The 19,061-nt window shown below is 37.4% G+C and overlaps 1 protein-coding gene across 7 annotated transcripts in view; it reads right to left on the reverse strand.

Annotated features, from left to right (window-relative positions):
- The window catches only part of ZNF385B (zinc finger protein 385B), a 445,637-nt gene that overhangs the window by 227,169 nt on the left and 199,407 nt on the right, over positions 1-19,061 (reverse strand). The window contains exon 2 of one of the 7 annotated variants that reach the window (XM_042994816.1): positions 3,680-3,731. The exons of the other annotated variants lie outside the window; for them this stretch is intronic. The gene's annotated coding sequence lies outside the window, so the exon portion shown is untranslated. The remainder of the gene's footprint in view (positions 1-3,679; positions 3,732-19,061) is intronic. 7 annotated transcript variants of the gene reach the window in all.

Here is a 19,061-nt window from a genome sequence, read left to right on the forward strand (position 1 = left end):
ATTGGTTAAACGTCCAACTTTGGCTCAGGTCATGATTTCAGTTTGTGGGTTTGAACCCCGCATTGGGCTCTGTGCTAACAGCTCAGAGCTGGGAGCCTGTTTCAGATTCTGTCTCTCTGTCTTACAATAAATAAATAAACTTAAAAAAATAATGCATTTATTTAGGTCAATAACAGAGGACAGCATTTTCTACTTTTTAATATATTTTTTCCATATCAAGTAATATGTGCAAACAGTGTGTCATACCTTCTTAAATATAGCAATAAATTTCAAATGTGGATTCTGTTTCGGATTCTCTTTAAAAAAATTTTTTTTTTACATTTATTCATTTTTGAGAGACAGAGAAAGAGCACAAGCAGGGGAGGAGCAGAGAGAGAGGGAGACACAGAATGAGAAGCAGGCTTCAGGCTCTGAGCTGTCAGCACAGAACCCGACATGGGGCTCGAACTCATGAGCTGTGAGATCATGACCTGAACCGAAGTCGGACGCCTAACTGACTGAGCCACGCAGACACCCCTGGATTCTCTTTTAAAACTATAGTAATATTACTGAGTTGTTCAGGGACCTTATATTCTTATGTTCTTTACCTGACTTTTCTAGTTTTTGAGAAAGAAAGAATTATTAGTTTCCTTTTGAGTGATTATACAATTAGAAGGATTAAAGATAGAAATATGTTAGACTGTGGTTAGAGAAATAGATTAGAACACCTGGCTAATAAAATAATGAGTATGATCACTCTGTATAGCTTAAATATTCTTTGATCACCATATTCTTTTTTTAAAAAAAATTTAATGTTTATTTTTTAGAGAGAGAAAGAAAGAGACAGAGCGTGAGTCAGGGAGGGGCAGAGAGAGAGAGGGAGACACAGAATCTGAAGGAGGCTCCAGGCTCTGAGCTGTCAGCACAGAGCCAGACATGGGGCTTGTATTCATGAACCATGAGATCATGACCTGAGCTGAAGTCAGATGCTCAACCAACTGAGCCACCCAGGCACTCTGGATCACTATATTCTGTGTTTTGCTCTAACTTCCACCAGGGTATTTTAAAATTGCACACCTTTGATCTCAATGAGTACCAGGAAGAAGAGTTCCTATGACTTAATTGACATCATCTGCACTATTAGAAAAACACAATTCAGAGGTTTATAAAATGATGATGTGCTAGGAGTCTCATCCTTGAATGTGGGAAATGGTTGATGTTTCACGGTTGATGGTTGTGTGCACTGGTACAAACTCTATGGAAGGAAGTTTGGCGAGCAGTAGCGACAGTCTGAAATGGGCAATTTCTAAGCCTCTGTACTCAAGTTACAGCAATTACTCAAAGGAAACAACTAATGACACACAAAGACTTGCCTACGAGGTTATTTGATGTAGCATAATTTATATTAGCAAAAACCTTACTGTAGTATAAATGTCAAATAATAAAAAATTATTAAATACCCATGGCATATTCATATTCACTTTGGAGCCATTAAAATAGGACTGTACATAAACTGTTATAAGACAGTATCTGGCCAGACAAAGCAGTAATATTCAAATGCTGTCCTCAACTAGTCACCTTTCACCTGTGATGCTATGAAAGGATATATATGCATGTGACAGAGTCAAACGGAGGAAGACATTATGCCAAGGCTCCTGTGACTTTTAATACTTAAATGACAGCAGAACAGTTCTTTCTGACACATTTTTCCTGCATCAGCAGGACCTGACTCTACTTATTACAGTATCCATTTCCCCACCCTCTTCCCCCTTTTGTGACCCTACTCCCTTTAAGCAAGTTCAGAACACAATTTTTGAATTCCTGCCCATTTTACTTGATGCTACCCCCTGGCTCCCATCTCCATGTGCAGAACTGACATGATTTGCTGGATCTATGTGTCCTTCTCTGGGTTTCTTTCTATTTCCTACTGTTCTTGTTGTAACTACAAAGTAACCCCCTTTTATTTTAAAAAGTGAGCTCTTTGATATCTTACTTCTGATGTCTTATGTTCTGATTCCAAATCTCAGAATAGTTTCCTAAAAGCCTGAAGGCTTTGTGCCTTCTCACTGTGGTTTAACTCTGAAGAGATCTATTCACTAGACTTTAGACTGATATATGGCACAGATATATAACCTTCTTAACCCTCGGGTTTGTGATAATTTCACTGAATTTTTATTCCTCCTCAACGCGAGAAGCAAACACTACCCTTCCCCCTATTTGGTAGAGGTCCCCAATCCTATTACTTATTTTTTTGTATCATTACTGTTATTAACTCCACTGCCCAATGAGGTAGAATCAATATTTTGGATCTTGGAAGTTCATAGCTGAGATCATATTCCTACGCTGTAGGCTAAAACAATTCATATTCTTATACTGTAGGCTAAAAGATCCTAATCAGGAAGGACAGTCATCCCCACTGTAGTGGGGAGCATCTTGTTGGTGGAAAAGCAGGCTGTATACAGAATCTCAGCTTCCTTCTCTCTCATTCTTTCTTTTTGAATGTCTTAAAAAAAATTTTTTTTAGCATTAATTTATTTTTGAGAGACAGAAAGAGCGCAAGCAGGGGAGGGGCAGAGAGAGAGAGAGAGAGAGAGAGGGAGACACAGAATCTGAAGCAGGATCCAGGCTCTGAGCTGTCACCACAGAGCCTAACGTGGCGTTCAAACCCATGAACTGGGAGATCATGACCTAAGCTGAAGTCGGACGCTCAAGCGCTCAACTAACTGAGCCACCCACACCCCTTGAATGTCTTTTAATGACTTACAGTGCAAACAAATAATGACAAATAATTAAGTGGGACAAAAAGTACCTTCCAGATGGTAGGTATAAAAGCATCACATTTTTGCTTTACAAAAATGTCCTCCACAGCCACACACAGAATTAAGATGGGAGGCACCAGTTGGGCTACCTGTGACTGGTAGAGAAGCATGGTGGCAGCAGCTGTTGGGGTTAATTTCTCCTTGTCTTTTCATGTCTTTAATTTTGAAATGGTTTACAAAGAAACCACATTTATTACTTTACCATTAGAGAACATTAATGTTCATCTCTTTTAAAAATGTGGCTACTTTATCTTGAACATCCTGAACAAACCGTGTCAAGGCCTAAGTTTTGTTTGTTTGTTTTTATCTGTTTTCAATCCTCTTGTTTCCCCAACTTCATCATCCTTTAGTGCTATTCTCATACAACACTGTCTTATTTTTAGCTTTAAAATAAGAAATGTTATAGATGGGATCCTGATTTGAAAAAAAATGTACAACTTTGCTTATGGGAGATTTGAATACTGACTGCATATTGGAACATGTTAAGGGGATTCTTCACTTTTTCAGGCATCATGGTATTGTGTTTATGTATTTTAAAAATCCCTTATCTTTTAGGGATATAAATGAAATGTTTGTGAATAAAAAAAAACTTTAAAATAAAGTAGTATTTCTTTTAAAAAATGTTATAGATATAAGAAAGAAGAACTTTTTCACATTTCTAAAACACAGCCCTTCCAACCTAAAAATAATAATAAGCACATATAATGTGTTTCTCAAGTTCTCGGTTTCTAAAACCTCCCTTCTACATTTACTGCCTGCTAGTAGAAGTCTCCATTAATAAAATAAAATCATGCAAAAGGCCAGTGACTATTTCATTCTAAATATATGTTCTGTATCATCTCTGTGCTCAGATTAGAAGTAATTCCTGGACAGATACATACTCAGAGTTCAGCTTGGTGGTGGACCATGGCTGTAGAGCTGCTTCCATTTACCCTGTTGAGGTAAACAGTTACATCTTCACTCTCTGCTTAGCAGCAAGTAACAAGAAACACTACATTATAAATAAAATGAAAGGGACTGAGGTCACTTCAACTCACCTTCTAAGCTTCCTCCACTTTAAAATGGTAAAATAAAATATTCATGAACTACCATTATGTGGTTGAACAAAGAGGGAGGCATTTCCTCTGACTTATATTAATCCATGATAGCCCATAGCCTCCTATCAAGTCAATCATTTACACCCATTTCTACCTCATATATGAATAAGGAAGGTAGAAAACACAAATGGCCATGCAAATGATGCTTGTCAAGTAACATTAGAATCAACAAGTGAGACAACTAATCAATCTTTCTAACAGCATGACAAATATACTGAATCAACATTTCAAATATTCACTGGCACTTTGAACAAAAAACACTACCTAGTTCATCCACAGAATAACCTATTTCCCCAAGGGATATCCAAGGATGCCCAAGGCAACCCATCCTTTCTGAGAATTTAGGGAACATAAATGAATACTGAATGCAAGTTTATTTTCAGAGTTAAAATTTTACGCACTTTAAGTGAAATAGCAATACCGAAAGTAATTTAACATCTTTTAAGATAATTCAAAGTGCTTAACTCATTTAATATAATTATCTCTTAACATTGTTATATAGTCTCTATTTTCCTAGTGCTCTTTAGAAAGGACAAACTACCCTTCCTTTTACCATAATTTTCCCCTTGTCTATATCTAATTGAAGAGCTTTCTATCAGGAAACTTGAAAAATGGATAATTACTGCTCTGGGGCCTCTCGTCAACTATGAACTTGGGAATTAGAGTTTCTGGCCTTTCTTAATGAAAAGTGTCTGAATTAAATTTCCTTCATCTCACAAGTATCATTTTTTTTTTCTTTTGGTAAAAAGTTTCCCAGAGAATCTCTCTTAATAGCCACTGGCAAAACCCATAATTCTACTACTGAAACAATGAGATCTATTTTCCAGATCATCAATCTTCATTCTCCAGACAGATACAATTGTTTGAAGAGTTGCAATTACATTATCCCTCGGTGCTTCTTCAGCCTCCACATTTGACTGATTCCACAGTTAAACAATTAAAAGGCCAAAGGAATTGAGGATTAATTTTTATCTCTAATAATAAAAAGTTCATTGCATTGAATTCCTTGGTATCAGCATCATCACCCTCCTAATTAAGAGTGCAATGTTATATAATCTTGCAAAAGGAGAAATGGAAGTCAGTACGCATTCATGGACTATATAATGCGAGCGTAGTAACTGCAATCATCTTGACTGTATGGACAGCACCATTTTATACTACCTACAAATGAGTCAATTTAAAGTGCTAGGCTTAGCCTATATAGAGCTAACACTTAATTTCATCCTCTGATGCTAAACATTACATGTTTTTCAATAGCAAACTATATTTAGCAAGAAATAGGTCTAGTAGATTCCCAACCATGGGATCAAGAGTCAGATGCTCTACCAACTTAGCCAGCCCAGAAGGCGTTAGTAGATTCCAAACCAAAAGTAGATAAATAGGATGAACCACACACAGCATCAGCATGTATAATGTTCTACTTTAGTTGGCATCAAAGGCCAGCAGGAGGCTGTGCCTTGCAGCCTTCTAATAATCAGAAAGGTGTCGAGGCCAGCCCTTCTTCACATTCCCTTCCCTTTCTGCACCACTGCTCCTATCATCTCATCATGTTACCATCAGTTCTGTTCATGTTGGGGTTCCCCTCAATGGCTCTAGGAAGACAGGCCTCCCTGTACCTGCCCAGGTACTGAGGTTTGGTTTCCACAGGCTTCCTCCCGGAGGAGGATCTCCTCCTGGTTTCCACTAGCCTCCTCCAGGAGGAGGATCTGAATTTTTCACCAGCAGCCACAGTATCAGTGAGGTATGGTGTTGGAACCACTTTTCTTTTAAGTTTTTATTTAAATTCCAGTTGACATACAGTGTAGTATTAGTTTCAGGTATACGACGTAGTGATTCAACACTTCCATACAACACCTGGTGCTCATCACAAGTTCACTCCTCAGTTCCCATCACCTATTTCACCCACCCCTCTTCCCACCTCCCTTCCAGCAACCCTCAGTTTGTTCTCTATAGTTAAAAGTCTGTTTTTTGGATTGCTGCTCTCTTTTTTTCCCTTTGCTCATTTGTTTTGTTTCTTAAATTCCACATATGAATGAAATCATATATTTGTCTTTGACTTATTTTGCTTGGCATAATACTCTCTAGCTCCACCAATGTCATCACAAATGGCAATATTTCATTCTTTTTATGGCTGAAAAATATTCCATCATATATCTATATATCTAATCTATATCTATATCTATATCTATATCTATATCTATGTCTATGTCTATCTCCCATATCTTCTTTATCTGTTCATCAGTTGATGGACACTTTGGCTCTTTCCATAATTTGGCTATTGTAGATAATGCTGCTGTAAACACTCTGGTGCATGTAATCCTTCGAATTAGTGTTTCTGCATTCTCTGGGTAAATGCCTAGTAGTGCGATTGCTGGATTGTAGGGTAGTTCTGTTTTTAACTTTTTGAGGAACCTCCATACTGTTCACAGCAGCTGCACCAGTTTGCATTGGGAGCCACTTTTCAAGAGAAAATTGCCTGTGAGCTTCTGGAGTACTTCATGGTCTGTATACTCTGAGTGCTTGGCACAATGCCTCAGATGAGATAGAAATTAAAAAAAAAAAAAAAAGACACCAAAACCTGGAAAAGGAAGGATTTACATTAGAAATTGGCCTGGGGGAAGAAACTGGCCTCAGGATTTGGGTCTTATTAAGTGCTCTTTTATACACTTGTGTCTCTGAGTCTTAACTTCTTCAGGGTAAAATTTGACAGTAGGAGAAACAGAAGGTAAGGAAGGTGAATGATAGGCTGGGAGAGAGGTCAATGTTTTAACTGTATGATTTATGACAACTTTCCTTGATCCCAAAACCACAGACCCCTAAACTTGCCTTCCCCTAAAACACTCCATGAAATCATCGTAGAAATCACCCAACAAATATTATATTTAAACATTAAAAATTATCTTAATCTGCTAAAAGTTGATGGTTTTCATCTAACAGAACTAAAATTTTATTTAAAAATATACACCTTAGAAAATTACCTGAAGTCTATGTAACAGTTCATGAGTGGGCTTCTGACAACTACTTTTTGTTTTTTCTAATTCTCTCATGAGGCAACTGACTAGTTAAGCCAACACTTGTATTGTTTTATCAATACATCTCCATATTTTATTCATTTCAGAATTTATAGACTAATTTCAGTATCAGGACTCGTCTTCCATACAACTATCACAGTCAACTACTGGGTATTTACCCAAATAATATGAAAACACTGATTCAAAAAGGTATTTGCACCGCTGTATTTATTGCAGCATTATTTACAATAGCCAAATTATGGAAGCATCCCAAGTGTCCATGAAGAAATAAATGAATAAAGAAGATGAAGTGTGTGTACACACACACACATACACACACATATACACAAATATATGTACACACAAAATAAAGAGTACACTTATCTTGATGAGCACAGAATATATAGAATTGTGGAATCACTATATTGTACACCTGAAACTAATATAAAACTGTATGTTAACTATACGAGACTTTAAAAACATTTAGATGAAAATAAATAAATAATATTAAAAAAAAAACTATCACAGTCATACAGCCAGTCATGAAGGAAATGACCTGAACTATAGGGGAGACTCCCCTGAGACATGATGATTATTATTGGATTGCTGTTCAAGAAATGGGCTAACTAGTAAACATCAAGTGGAGGGACCTGTGTATTGTAATCTATTCTTTGGTTTCTGTTTCACAGGGTCAGTTGCTGTTTGTCATTGTCTTGACTCACTCATGAACCCCAAATTTCTCTATTTCAAAATGCTGGCATGGAGTATGTTGCCCCACCCTAGCATTCACCAGCTGACCTGCACCTGCTGCAACCCATATCACAGCAGGTCCTGTCACGTTGGTTCTCAACTCTTAGAAATACCTGCCTCCACCCACACAGAGTTATCCTAGAAATTAATAACTAACAAGCTACTATATTAATAACACCACTCTGTCCCTCGTATATAATATTATAAAGCAGACATCTTTGGAGTACAGGTCAGTCATTAAGAGAACGCATCTGGAGTCCAACAGACCTGGGTTCACGTGTGACTCTCAAGAGTACTAGCTGTGTGGCCAACAGGGTGCCTTCATGTCTCTGACTCTCATCCATAGAGTGGTGCTAACAACCCTACTACCTCACTGGGTTGATGTGAAGATTAAAAACGCTGCATGCATGATAGCACAAGGACTGGTGACAGTATTTGTTCATCTGTTGGGAGCTACTGTACTAGTGCTATTGTTAATGAAAAGGGATGTGCTTTAGAGTCACAATTTGTTCAAATCATGGCTCTGCATTTCAATTTCTTCATTTGCAAAGGGAAGCTGGCACCAATATGTTATAGATTTGGTTCGAACTTTAGAGATAAATATATTAAAATCCTTGGTAAAACGCTTGGCACGGGGCAAGCACTCACTGAATGGCAGCCACTGTAATAATTACAGATGGAAAATGACTTTGGTTATGAGACTGTAATTCATATGCCATAACTATCAAGTTGTTTAAAGTTTAAAAGTCTTTTGATACCTTTCAGTGCTGCTGTTCTCACTCCATCATGATCCTCACACTGGCAAGGATACATTATTCAGGCAGAAATGCACCCAGCCTTTCTCATCTTCTATCTACTGAGAAGGGTCTCACCTCTACCAGCTCAGTTTCTTTCCCTTCTCTACCTCAGAGTCAGGTTCTGTTGCCAGGCAAGTTCTCTGGGACTTCTGTGGTCTAGAAATGAAAGAAATGGGAAAGAGGAGGAAGAAGGGAGACAGGTGGGTTAGAGGTGGGGGAGGTGCCGGGGAGACTCCAGAGAAAAGATGCTGAAGGAACTGAGAGAGGGTGAGAAAACTGATGAAGGGAAGGGAAAGGGAATTTCCTGAATACTGTTTCATGTATCCTTTTCTTAATATTCTAGGAACATAAGTAAAAACAAACAAAAAAGAAGAGGAAGAAGAAAAAAACCCTCTCCTGTTGTTAGACTATGTTATTTCAGTTGCAGTGCTTCCAGGCTGTGCCACATGAGTTGTGGTTTCTACTGGGTAATAAATACTAGGGACTTGGCTGCTCCAGGAGGCAGAAATGCCATAGGAAATCAGGCACTGTGTAAAGACAGAGGCTACTTAATTTCCTAGGAAGGTAGCCATTTGAAGGAAATGCCTTTAGAACTCAACGCTCTGGAGTATCTGGAGACAGACTGCCAATGGTGTAACAAGGAAGAGAAGCTTCCCTAGTCAAATCAGAGAACCAAGGAATCAGATGACCAGGGAGATCTGCCCCAGAGTGTGTGTTCCTCAGTGGACCTGGAGATGGAGTTGGGAAGCACTAGGAGCCCCATAAAAATGGGGCCCAACACCAGGGTAACATCACTTAAATTCAAGAGGTAGACCAGCAGCCCTCCATGCAGAGCAAAGAGGAGACATCTGCCAGAGAGAGAACTTGGAAGACAAAAGGAATGTGGAAAAGAAGAGTGCAAGAGAAGGGAAAGTAGGCTTATTAGGCTATGCAACCATGGCAGTAAAGCACTATGCAACGGATATTTTCCATCTGCCCTTCCAGAGCCATATATGTCCCATTCTCCACCCTGCTCTGTGCCCTGGGGAGACTGACCTTGTGGACTAGATCAGTGGTTCCCTTGTCCTCTGGCTTCCGTTTGAATTCAGCTAGTTCATGTTGGCTACCAGTAAGAGACTAGACTACAAGAAGAGAGGGAAGGCAGGCATTTGTGTATGTCATTTTCACCCTAGACTTTGTTTGGATTTACTTCTTTCTGGTGGCAACAAACTGGCTGCACCCTTCCTAGAAGATAGCAGCTCCTTGCCTGCTGGTTGTCCCTCTGCTGTGCTGCACCTGTCTCTGGCTTCTGGCAACGGCTCTCTTCTCTCATTGTTTCAGGGTCAAGGGACAGTAATTCATTCCAGCTGTTGCTAGTTCCTGGCCCTTCTCTCTCTCCCATTTGTTCTCTTAACCCTGTCCACACTTTTGAAAATATCGCCTTCATTAAGCTCTCCTCAATTACCTGCTTGAATGTACCATCTGCTGCCTGCCCAGACACCAACAGATAGACCCCAGCACAATGATAACTGCACAATGAGAAAATGCAGACGTGGTGCATCGCCCTCCTGATGAAGGCAGAGGGTGAGAGAAAATATGAGACTAGAACTAAATCACTGGACTGATGACTTACTTTGGTTAGAGGATGTTTATTAAGTTCATGCAAAGCCAAAGTTTGATTCATGGTAATATGATCTACTTGTAATTATTTTCCATGATGATTATTTTGGTAAAACAAGGCAATATATTTTGCAGGATTCTGGTATTCTTAGAATAAGCTGATTTGCATTGTTGCCCAATGGAAAGGGTTTTTGGGTTTGTTTTGTTTTGTTTTGTTTTTAACCATTTTTACCACTTATTGTGTTAAGTTACTTCATCTTTGTATGCCTCAATTTTCTCATCTGAAAAATGGGGATCATAATACCTTCCTTGCAAGGTTAAATGGGTTCCTGCTGGATGCATGCTTGCTCACAGTAAATCCTTAACAAGTGACAGTTATTCTTGTGCTTCATCAAATCCTTTTCTACCCCAAGTGTCAGTTAAGAAATCCAACAAGATTGTGGCCATATCAGAGGTGCTTAAATAGGGATGAACCCAATCAGTTCCCTCAGCACTGATTTAGATCTAGATGAAGAGGACTGATAAACTCCACCTGCACCCACCTTGCTTGCAGGGAAGCTGTGGCCAGGTTCCAGCAATCAGCTCCTCTGTCCTATTTCCCTTTGATGAAAAATGAGCTCTGGAGTGTTTATTTTTTCAGAAATATATTCCAAACCACATCAATTTGTGCTACATGCCATACTTCAATCCTGAATTATTAATCAGTTAAAATCCTCAGAATTACTCTTGAAAATTCAAGTAAACTAGCAATACAGAATTTTCAAGCTCTAATATGACTCAAAAATTCATTTTCAAAGTCTTATCTTTTCTTTGTACTTTATTTTCCATAGCGAACATTCTTGAGAAATTTGCTCAAGAATGTTCTGCTGAAAAAATATCAGACACATAGAATATGTTTATGAACAAATACTATATCTTAGTTCTGTTCTTTTGTATGTTAGGCATCCTACTTGGCACAATATTTTTAGCATTACCATACCTTCATTCACACGTACAATAAATATTTACTGAGTGCTATTCACAGACCTAGATTCTGGAGAATCTCCAGATAATAAATACATAGAAATGTATGCCCTAATGGATCTTATATTCTAAATACAAGGTCGATGTATCTTCTTCATCTTTCCTATATCTCTATTTACCAAAAAGTACTGGATTGCCAATGAATCTAGTGTTTCCAGAAACAATATAGGATGTCCAGTAGATGTGAATTTCAGATCAACAATAAATAAGTTTTTTAGTATGTCACAAATATTTTGCTTGACTAGAGGTATTCATTGGACATTTTTATACTAAAAATTATTTTTAAACTGAAATTCAAATTTAACTGGGCATCCTGTCTCCTTATAGGCTAAATCTGGCAGTCCTAAAGGAAGACACTACTCTGTACCCTACTTGCTGAGTGACTTTGTGCACATAATTTAGTTTTTCTGGACCTCAGTTTGTTCATCCATAAAATGAAGGATCAGGTCCAAGGGAAATTTAAGGTTCCTTAAACTCCCTGGTTTCAGTTCTTCCCTAAGCAAGAGATCATGTCATCACATTCATCCATTTCCTCTCCTCCATTCATGACCTTAAAGCCAGTGGTCCATTCTCTGGCCCCACTTCTCCAATCTCCTTTCCTCAGTACCCTTGGTGATAACCTTGATCTGACCCCCAGTGCCATGCCTACTGGCTTGACTAAGGCTATTAGTATTAATGCCAGTGTCCTATATTTGAGTAGAGCTTTGTTTCACAAAGTGCTTTTCCATACATGACATTACTGCAATTTGATACATTAAATTCTTTCCTACATGTCATTCAAAAAGTTTTGCTGAACTTGTCTTTCATGCCGCTGCATAAATCATCTTTCTCATCTACCTCTGTGAGCACTGGAAACCTTCTAAGAGATCTTCTCTCAATTAAAACAAGTCTGCTCTCATCTTTGAAGATTTTCCAGGGATTCAGTGTTTATCAGTCTTCCATCTTTAGTGCCTCTCCCTCTGTGCACACTGGAGTTTCCTCCTTGCCCCTTCTGTTCACAGGAGCAAGTACCTGCCTTCACCCGTGTTCTTTCACCTTCTGACTCCTGTACCCTGAGGGGCCCATGGCAAGCCTGAACCACACAGTCCTGGTTACTCAGCGTGGTTCCTGCACCAGAAGCATCCCATTCTCTGTGAGCTTGTCAGAAAACACAGTGTTCTGCAGTACTGGACTCTCCACGAGAGTCCTGAACCAAAACTTGCCTTTTTAAGTTTGAGTAGCATTGACTTGGAACACCTCTAGTCAGGCACAAGTTTTCCATATTTTTCAGGAGATCTGTGCTACTTGGTCTATATTTATTGGACTATCCCAAGAGCAATAGTTTCTAACCTTGTTTCTGCCAAGGAACCCCCACAGGATGACACAAACTGCCATAAGGAAGGGAGGCTCACCTCTGTAGTGACTCTCATCCCACCTACCCTGCATACTCCTTTTACAGGTCACTTATTTGCATTAGCTAGGACACTGAATGACTGCATGAGGAAGAGGAAGAATATCCCCGCCATGTCCTGATATCTGTAACACTGTCCCCTAAGTATATGAGCAATAGGGAAATGTGAACTATGATTTTCCCTCCCTACTGGTTGTCTGATATGACCAAATGAATGGACTCATTTTGAAAATGGATACAATAATACAATAATGAATAACTTCTGATACAGAGATGATTCACGACTAATTTAAAAGCACTTTACAATTTCAAAGTTCTCAGAGCTTATTAACTAACAAAAACAATCCAGAGTTTCACTGGCTAAGTTTTTTCCATTTGTGTTCTGCTCCACAGAGCTGTTTCTGAAATTGATAGGCATGTAACATCATTCAAAATACTTTTTATGAAATAATCACAGGTACAAAAAGATTGACAGAACCAACAAAACAATAACTGCCTGTTTTGGTAAATAGATATTTGGTTGTTACATCTCTTTCAGCCCCAAGGGACAACACCAAACAAATATGAAGAAACCAGTTTTTGTCTGACTGGAATATTAATCTTTGGATAATAAGATGCCAAAAGGCAGGAAAAGAATTCTATATACTGAATCCTCAAATAACCCAAGCTTGTGGAGGCAAAAATAAAAACACATGGTCTTTTTTCTTATAAGAGCAAAGTCAAAGCATCCAGTGGTCCAAATATATATGAAGGCTAAAAATATCAACACAATGATTAGTGGACTCATTTACACTCAAATATAGTTTACCTATTTTATTTTATTTATGTTTTAAAATTTTTTTAATGTTTGTTTAATTTTTCAGAGAAAGAGAGCACAGGCTGCGGAGGGAGACAGAGGATGTGGTGACAGCATGAAGCCTGATGGAGGGCTTGAACTCATGAACCATGAGACAATGACCAGAACTGAAGTCAGACACCTAACTGACTGAGTTGCTGATGAGTGATGATTTATTTATTTATGTTATTTATGTTTTTACATGTCTATCTTTTGAGAGAGAGAGAGTGTGTGTGTGCATGAGCAGTGGAGGGGCAGAGAGAGAGAGAGAGAGAGAGAGAGAGAGAGAGAGAGAGAGAGAATCCCAAGCAGGTTCCCTGCTGCCAGCACAGAGCCTGACTTGGGGCTTAATCCCACCAATGACGAGATCAGGACCTGAGCCAAAATCAAGAGCTGGACACTCAACTGACTAAGCCATCCAGGTGTCCCAGAAGTTTATCTATTTTAGTACTATATTCACAGATTAAGAAATATCCAATTGTTGTTAAGAGAGATAAATGAGAAAATATGTCTTGAAGATCCAAATTCATTATTATTAAATTCTACATAGTAGTTTACACTGTGTGTTGTCAACTCATAACTTAAGTTGAACTGATAACTGACTCATAGATCTTTTATCAATTCTAACGTTCACTACTGTACTTTACTTAAAAGGATTTAAACAATTAGGATAATTAAATTGGTATCCTTAGGACAGGTAAAGAGATGACAAGTCTGTTGTCAGACTACGGAGAATTTGGAATAGCCCTCAACTTAGCTGCATTACTTTTTATTTTAAACCCTAGATTTACATCACCAAAGTAGCTGTGCAAATATTAGTTACTAATTTCAGCAAGTTTTGAAATTCACTTGTAAAATATGTATTTACATTTTTAAGAGAAAATACAAAATTGCCCATGAGTTGATATTTTAAAGTTAATAGGCACACTACTGACCATGATGGCATAGAGCCACACTGTTTTAAAAAGGAGGAATCGAATAAAATATTCTAGGAATCGAAAAGGAATTGGACTTCAGGGTTTTAAAGACCAGCAGTTGTAGACTTTTGAAAGGAGACATCTGTGAGCTTTGCTCAATCTTCTTAGCCTTTGACTCATTCTATCTTTTTTTTTTTTTTGGAAATTATCTTCTCTATATGCCCTTAGGGCCATATGATTCTTGCTTTTATACGTCGTTAATTATCATAGGTCAGGGAGCTTTAATCTATTTCATTTATTTCATCTCTAACTAGAGTGACCATATCATTTATCATCCAGCATTTTGAGAGTGAAAGGAAGCAAGATTAATAATGCCAGCTTACATCACATGTAAAAATTAACACAAAATGGACCAAAGACCTAAATGTAAGAGTTAACACCAAAAAACTACTAAAAGAAAACATAGGGGTAAATCCTCATGATCTCGGATTTGGTGAAGGATTCTTAGTTATGAGACCAAAAGCATGAACAACAAAAGAAAAAAAATTGATACACTGGACTTCATCAAAAAAATTTTAGTTGTGCTTCAAAAGATACCATTAACAACGTGAAAGAATAATCCATAGAATGAGAGAAAATATTTACAAATCATGTATCTGGTAAGGAACCTGTATCTAGAACATGTAAAGAACACTTACAACTCAATAATAAAGAAGACAAAAATCTCAATTTAAAAATGGGCAAAAGATGTGAATAGACATTTCTCCAAGGAAAATATACAAATAGTTACCAAGCACATGAAAAAAATGTTGACATCATTACTCATCAGAGAAATGCAAATCCAAACCACCAAGTGATACATCTTCACACCCACTAGTAGGGCCAGAATTAAAAAGCCAAATAACATTAAGTGTTGGCAAGGATATGGAGAACTGGAACACTCACATATTGCTGGTATACTTGTAAAGTGGGGCAGCTACTTTGGACAGGAGTCTGGCAGTTCCCCCAGTGATTAAATATAGAGTTACCATATGGCCCAGCAATTCCACTCTTAGGTATATACCCAAGAGAAGTGAAAACATAGATCTACACAGAAACATGTACATGAATGTTTATAGCAGCATTATTCATAATAACCAATAGAAGGAAGCACTCAAATGTCAATTAATATATGGATGGATAAACAAAAGTGATAGATCTATACAATGGAATAATATTTGGTCATAAAAAGGAATGAAGTGCTCATACAGGGTATAACATGCATGAACCAGGAAAACATGATAAGTGAAAGAAGCCAAACACAAAAGACTACTGTATGATTCCATTTATATTAAAGTTCAGAGTAGGGAAGTATATAGAAGCAGTAAATAGATTAGTGTTTCCCTAAGGCTGGAGGTGGTATGGGGAGGACAGACATATGGGGAACAGAGGTGGTAGCTAAAGGGTATAGGGTGGGGTTTTTTTGAGGTTATAAAAATGTCCTAAGATTGACTGTGATAATGGTTGCATAAACCTGTGAATATACTAAAAACCACGGTATTGAACACTTTACATGGGTGAATTTTGATGGTATATAAATTATATCTTACTAAATCTATTAAAAGAGAAAAAAATATGGTGGGACAATACATACAAACTGGGACTATCCTGAGAAATTTTTGATGCATTGTCACCTCTCATTTCATCTGGGTGTCTGACCAACTCACTTTCCAGAGAAGGACTGTTGAGAAAGTTTGATCAATTCTACACTTATACTGACACTGTTTGAAAACACAAGTCAAAAAATATGTCCTGATGAAGTGGCTAGGAAAGAATTTTCAGGCTGGATGAAAAAAATGCTGACTCATTTAGAAGTATTCTCATACACAGGGGCCTCTAGACTACTTTTCAATAAGCTTGAATCAGCAGCACTGGACCATCTACTAGGTAGATGAAGCATGTGCTTTGGGCACTCACTATATCAGGGCCCTCCTTCCAAATAAGTTTGGCTGTGATGAACTTTTCAAGAAGGCTGCATTTAAAAAACCATAGGAAGAAGTTGTTTTTATCTTAGTATACATCTTGTGCATGTAATACCTGAAATCCAATGGAACTCAATATCATAAATTTCATTTTGAATTGTAATATTCTCAGTGTTGGGACCATCTAGAGGTCCTAATCCTAGCCCTGTGAAGAAGAAAATGTGGACAGAAATATTCAAAGGGCAATGTTGAAGCTTAGCATAGGCACAGACAGGAGGGTCACAGCGAGGACCTGTGAGAACCAGACCAAAGCAGCATTCCCATCCCCTACTGTTCCAGTTGGTGTAAGAATTGAGTACTTTCAAATGGCTCTCAGGGTGGGGGAATTCCCGATTCATTGAGATGAAATGTTCCCCTACCTTGAAGTCAGATTTAATTTTGTTTATGAAAATAAACATGTATGCTATTTTATTTTATTTTATTTTATTTATTTCGTTTCATTTTTTTGCACAACTGATTTTCTGGGGGCAAAATTCATACTCACCTCACTACCTGTGTCCATTTAGCCAGGACTGTGAGTGAAGACTTTTGGCTTCTTTACAGTCCAGTTGGAAATTAGAGTGTAAAATCCCTACCAGTGCTATGGTTTTAAGATGATTCTAATCACAAGAACTTATGTGCTCTTTTCCTTTTTCAGCAAATTGAAACAATATTTGTAAATTTTGAATTGTATGGCTGAACTCTGTAAGAAATGAAATCATTCAGATTTCATTAAGAAGAACTTGCTAACTGGATCACCATTTATATACATGAAGAGAGTTTTCGGTTAGTATTTTAAGAAGGAAGCCCAGTTTGCTATTAGGATACACAGCTTTCAATAAATCATGGCTAGGGCAATAGGTATGGAAAATATTAAAGAGTTTATGTCACAAAGGTTTTTAGCTGGGTTCTAAAAATAACCATCATATATACTGAAGATTCTGGAAGGCAATTATTATTTATCCAACTCTGACATCCCACAAAAGCATTTCAGTATATGAGAGGACAGAATAACTTGGGAGTATCACATAAATTCCAGAATCATTTATTCAAATCAAATATCCATTTTTACATCAAGGGCAACTACTTCTTCATAAAAGAACAGTGTAATATATTACCTAGAAATGAATGTTACATATTTATAACTGTGGCTGGTAAATCCCAGTCATACTATTATTATGCCATTAAGCTGGAAATATATAGAGTTAAAAGAGGAGTGATCATAATAAAAGCACTTTATTCTGCACATAATACCTGAAATTCAATCTAATACAACTTCCAAATACCAGAAGTTTAATGTTTATGGTCTTTATTGAATAATCTTCTCTTTCTTTGACTAAAGTCAATAAAAAGTCATCTCTAAACTTTTCAGCGAAGCTAAAAACCATTATATTAAACTACAAGGTCATCAAGATAGGAATAAAATCAAGAGATCATCCTTCTGATCCCTGCTAGCTGATGCTTTAGTGCTTTTCTTCTAGTTCACTTAAATATTTTAGTGAATTGGAGTTTGACCAACATTTTTTGTTATTGAGCTCCTTACTTACATATTCATATTTGACTTAGAGTTATTTTGGGACACCTGCGTGGCTCAGTCGGTTAAGCGTTCAACTTCGGCTCAGGTCACGATCTCACAGTTCATGGATTCTAGCCCCGTGTCGGGCACTGTGCTGACAGCTCAGAGCCTGGAGCCTTCTTCGGATTCTGTGCCTCCCTCTCTGCCTCTCCCCCTCTCTCACAAAAATAAATAAAAACATTAAAAATTTTTTGAAAAATTGAAAAAAATCGAGTTATTTCAAGGAAACTAAAATTACCAAGTAATGCCATAATTATGCTAGAAAGCTCTTTAGGTTTAGAGGAGGCAATTTAAAACAGAATTTTATTGTGATAAGATATACATAAATGTACCATTTTAACTGTTTAAAACCGTACAGTTCAGCAGCATTAAGTACATTCATACTATTGTACAACCATCACTACCATTCATCTCCAGAACTTTTTCATCTTCCCAAACTGAAACTCAGTACTTAAACTCTCTCTTCTGTCTCAATGGAGGACACAGTTTTAAATAATATGCTTTTCAAAAACATACATTTGTAAGTTGGAATTAGTCTTAAGAAGAAACCCTCAGTTAAGGGGCTCCATGTACTGTTTTGCACTTTAGAAACAATGACTGTGCATTAGTGACACATTCTATTGGAGGCATATTTATTGATATTATAGAATGGTCATATATTTTGGATTTGGGCTATGTAATTACTTTAAGATATCAACAGAATACTGCAAATATTACAGAATAATAAGTTGAAACAGGATTTAATAATTTCTGCTTTTAACAAAAGACTCAGAACACATACAGAGGATATGGATATCAAACAGTATGTTGTTGTGTTTGGATAGCCACATAATGACCCTGATTTACTCAAACAGAAAAGTGTTTTGTGTAATTTCCCTAAGGATGAGTGTGGATTTATAAGGATTCATCTATGCTTTGATATACCATATCCTTTGTGGGCACAATATGGCACATATTTGTGAGCAGATGAATATATAATATGGCATATAAACAGGAAAAATCTGTAATTAGCATTGAAATGAATTTAAAAAATAAATGAGGAGAAAGAATGCCTTTTACATGTCAGTAAGAAAATAAGCCAGATCTTGCAAAAAAGAGTTACCATCATAAGCAAAGAAACTTGCAAAAAGCACCTGATTCAGATGACCTGACCTGGCTGGAAGGAAGCATATGTAAGTCTGTCATAAATGACTCTTCTCTGCATATACTCTTCAAGTTCTGGAGCTCATGACTTTAAAATTAAGCCTTGTGGGATAAACCAATCTTCG

The sequence above is a fragment of the Panthera tigris genome, chromosome C1 (genome assembly GCF_018350195.1).
Source record: "Panthera tigris isolate Pti1 chromosome C1, P.tigris_Pti1_mat1.1, whole genome shotgun sequence".
Classification (NCBI taxonomy): Eukaryota; Metazoa; Chordata; class Mammalia; order Carnivora; family Felidae; genus Panthera; species Panthera tigris.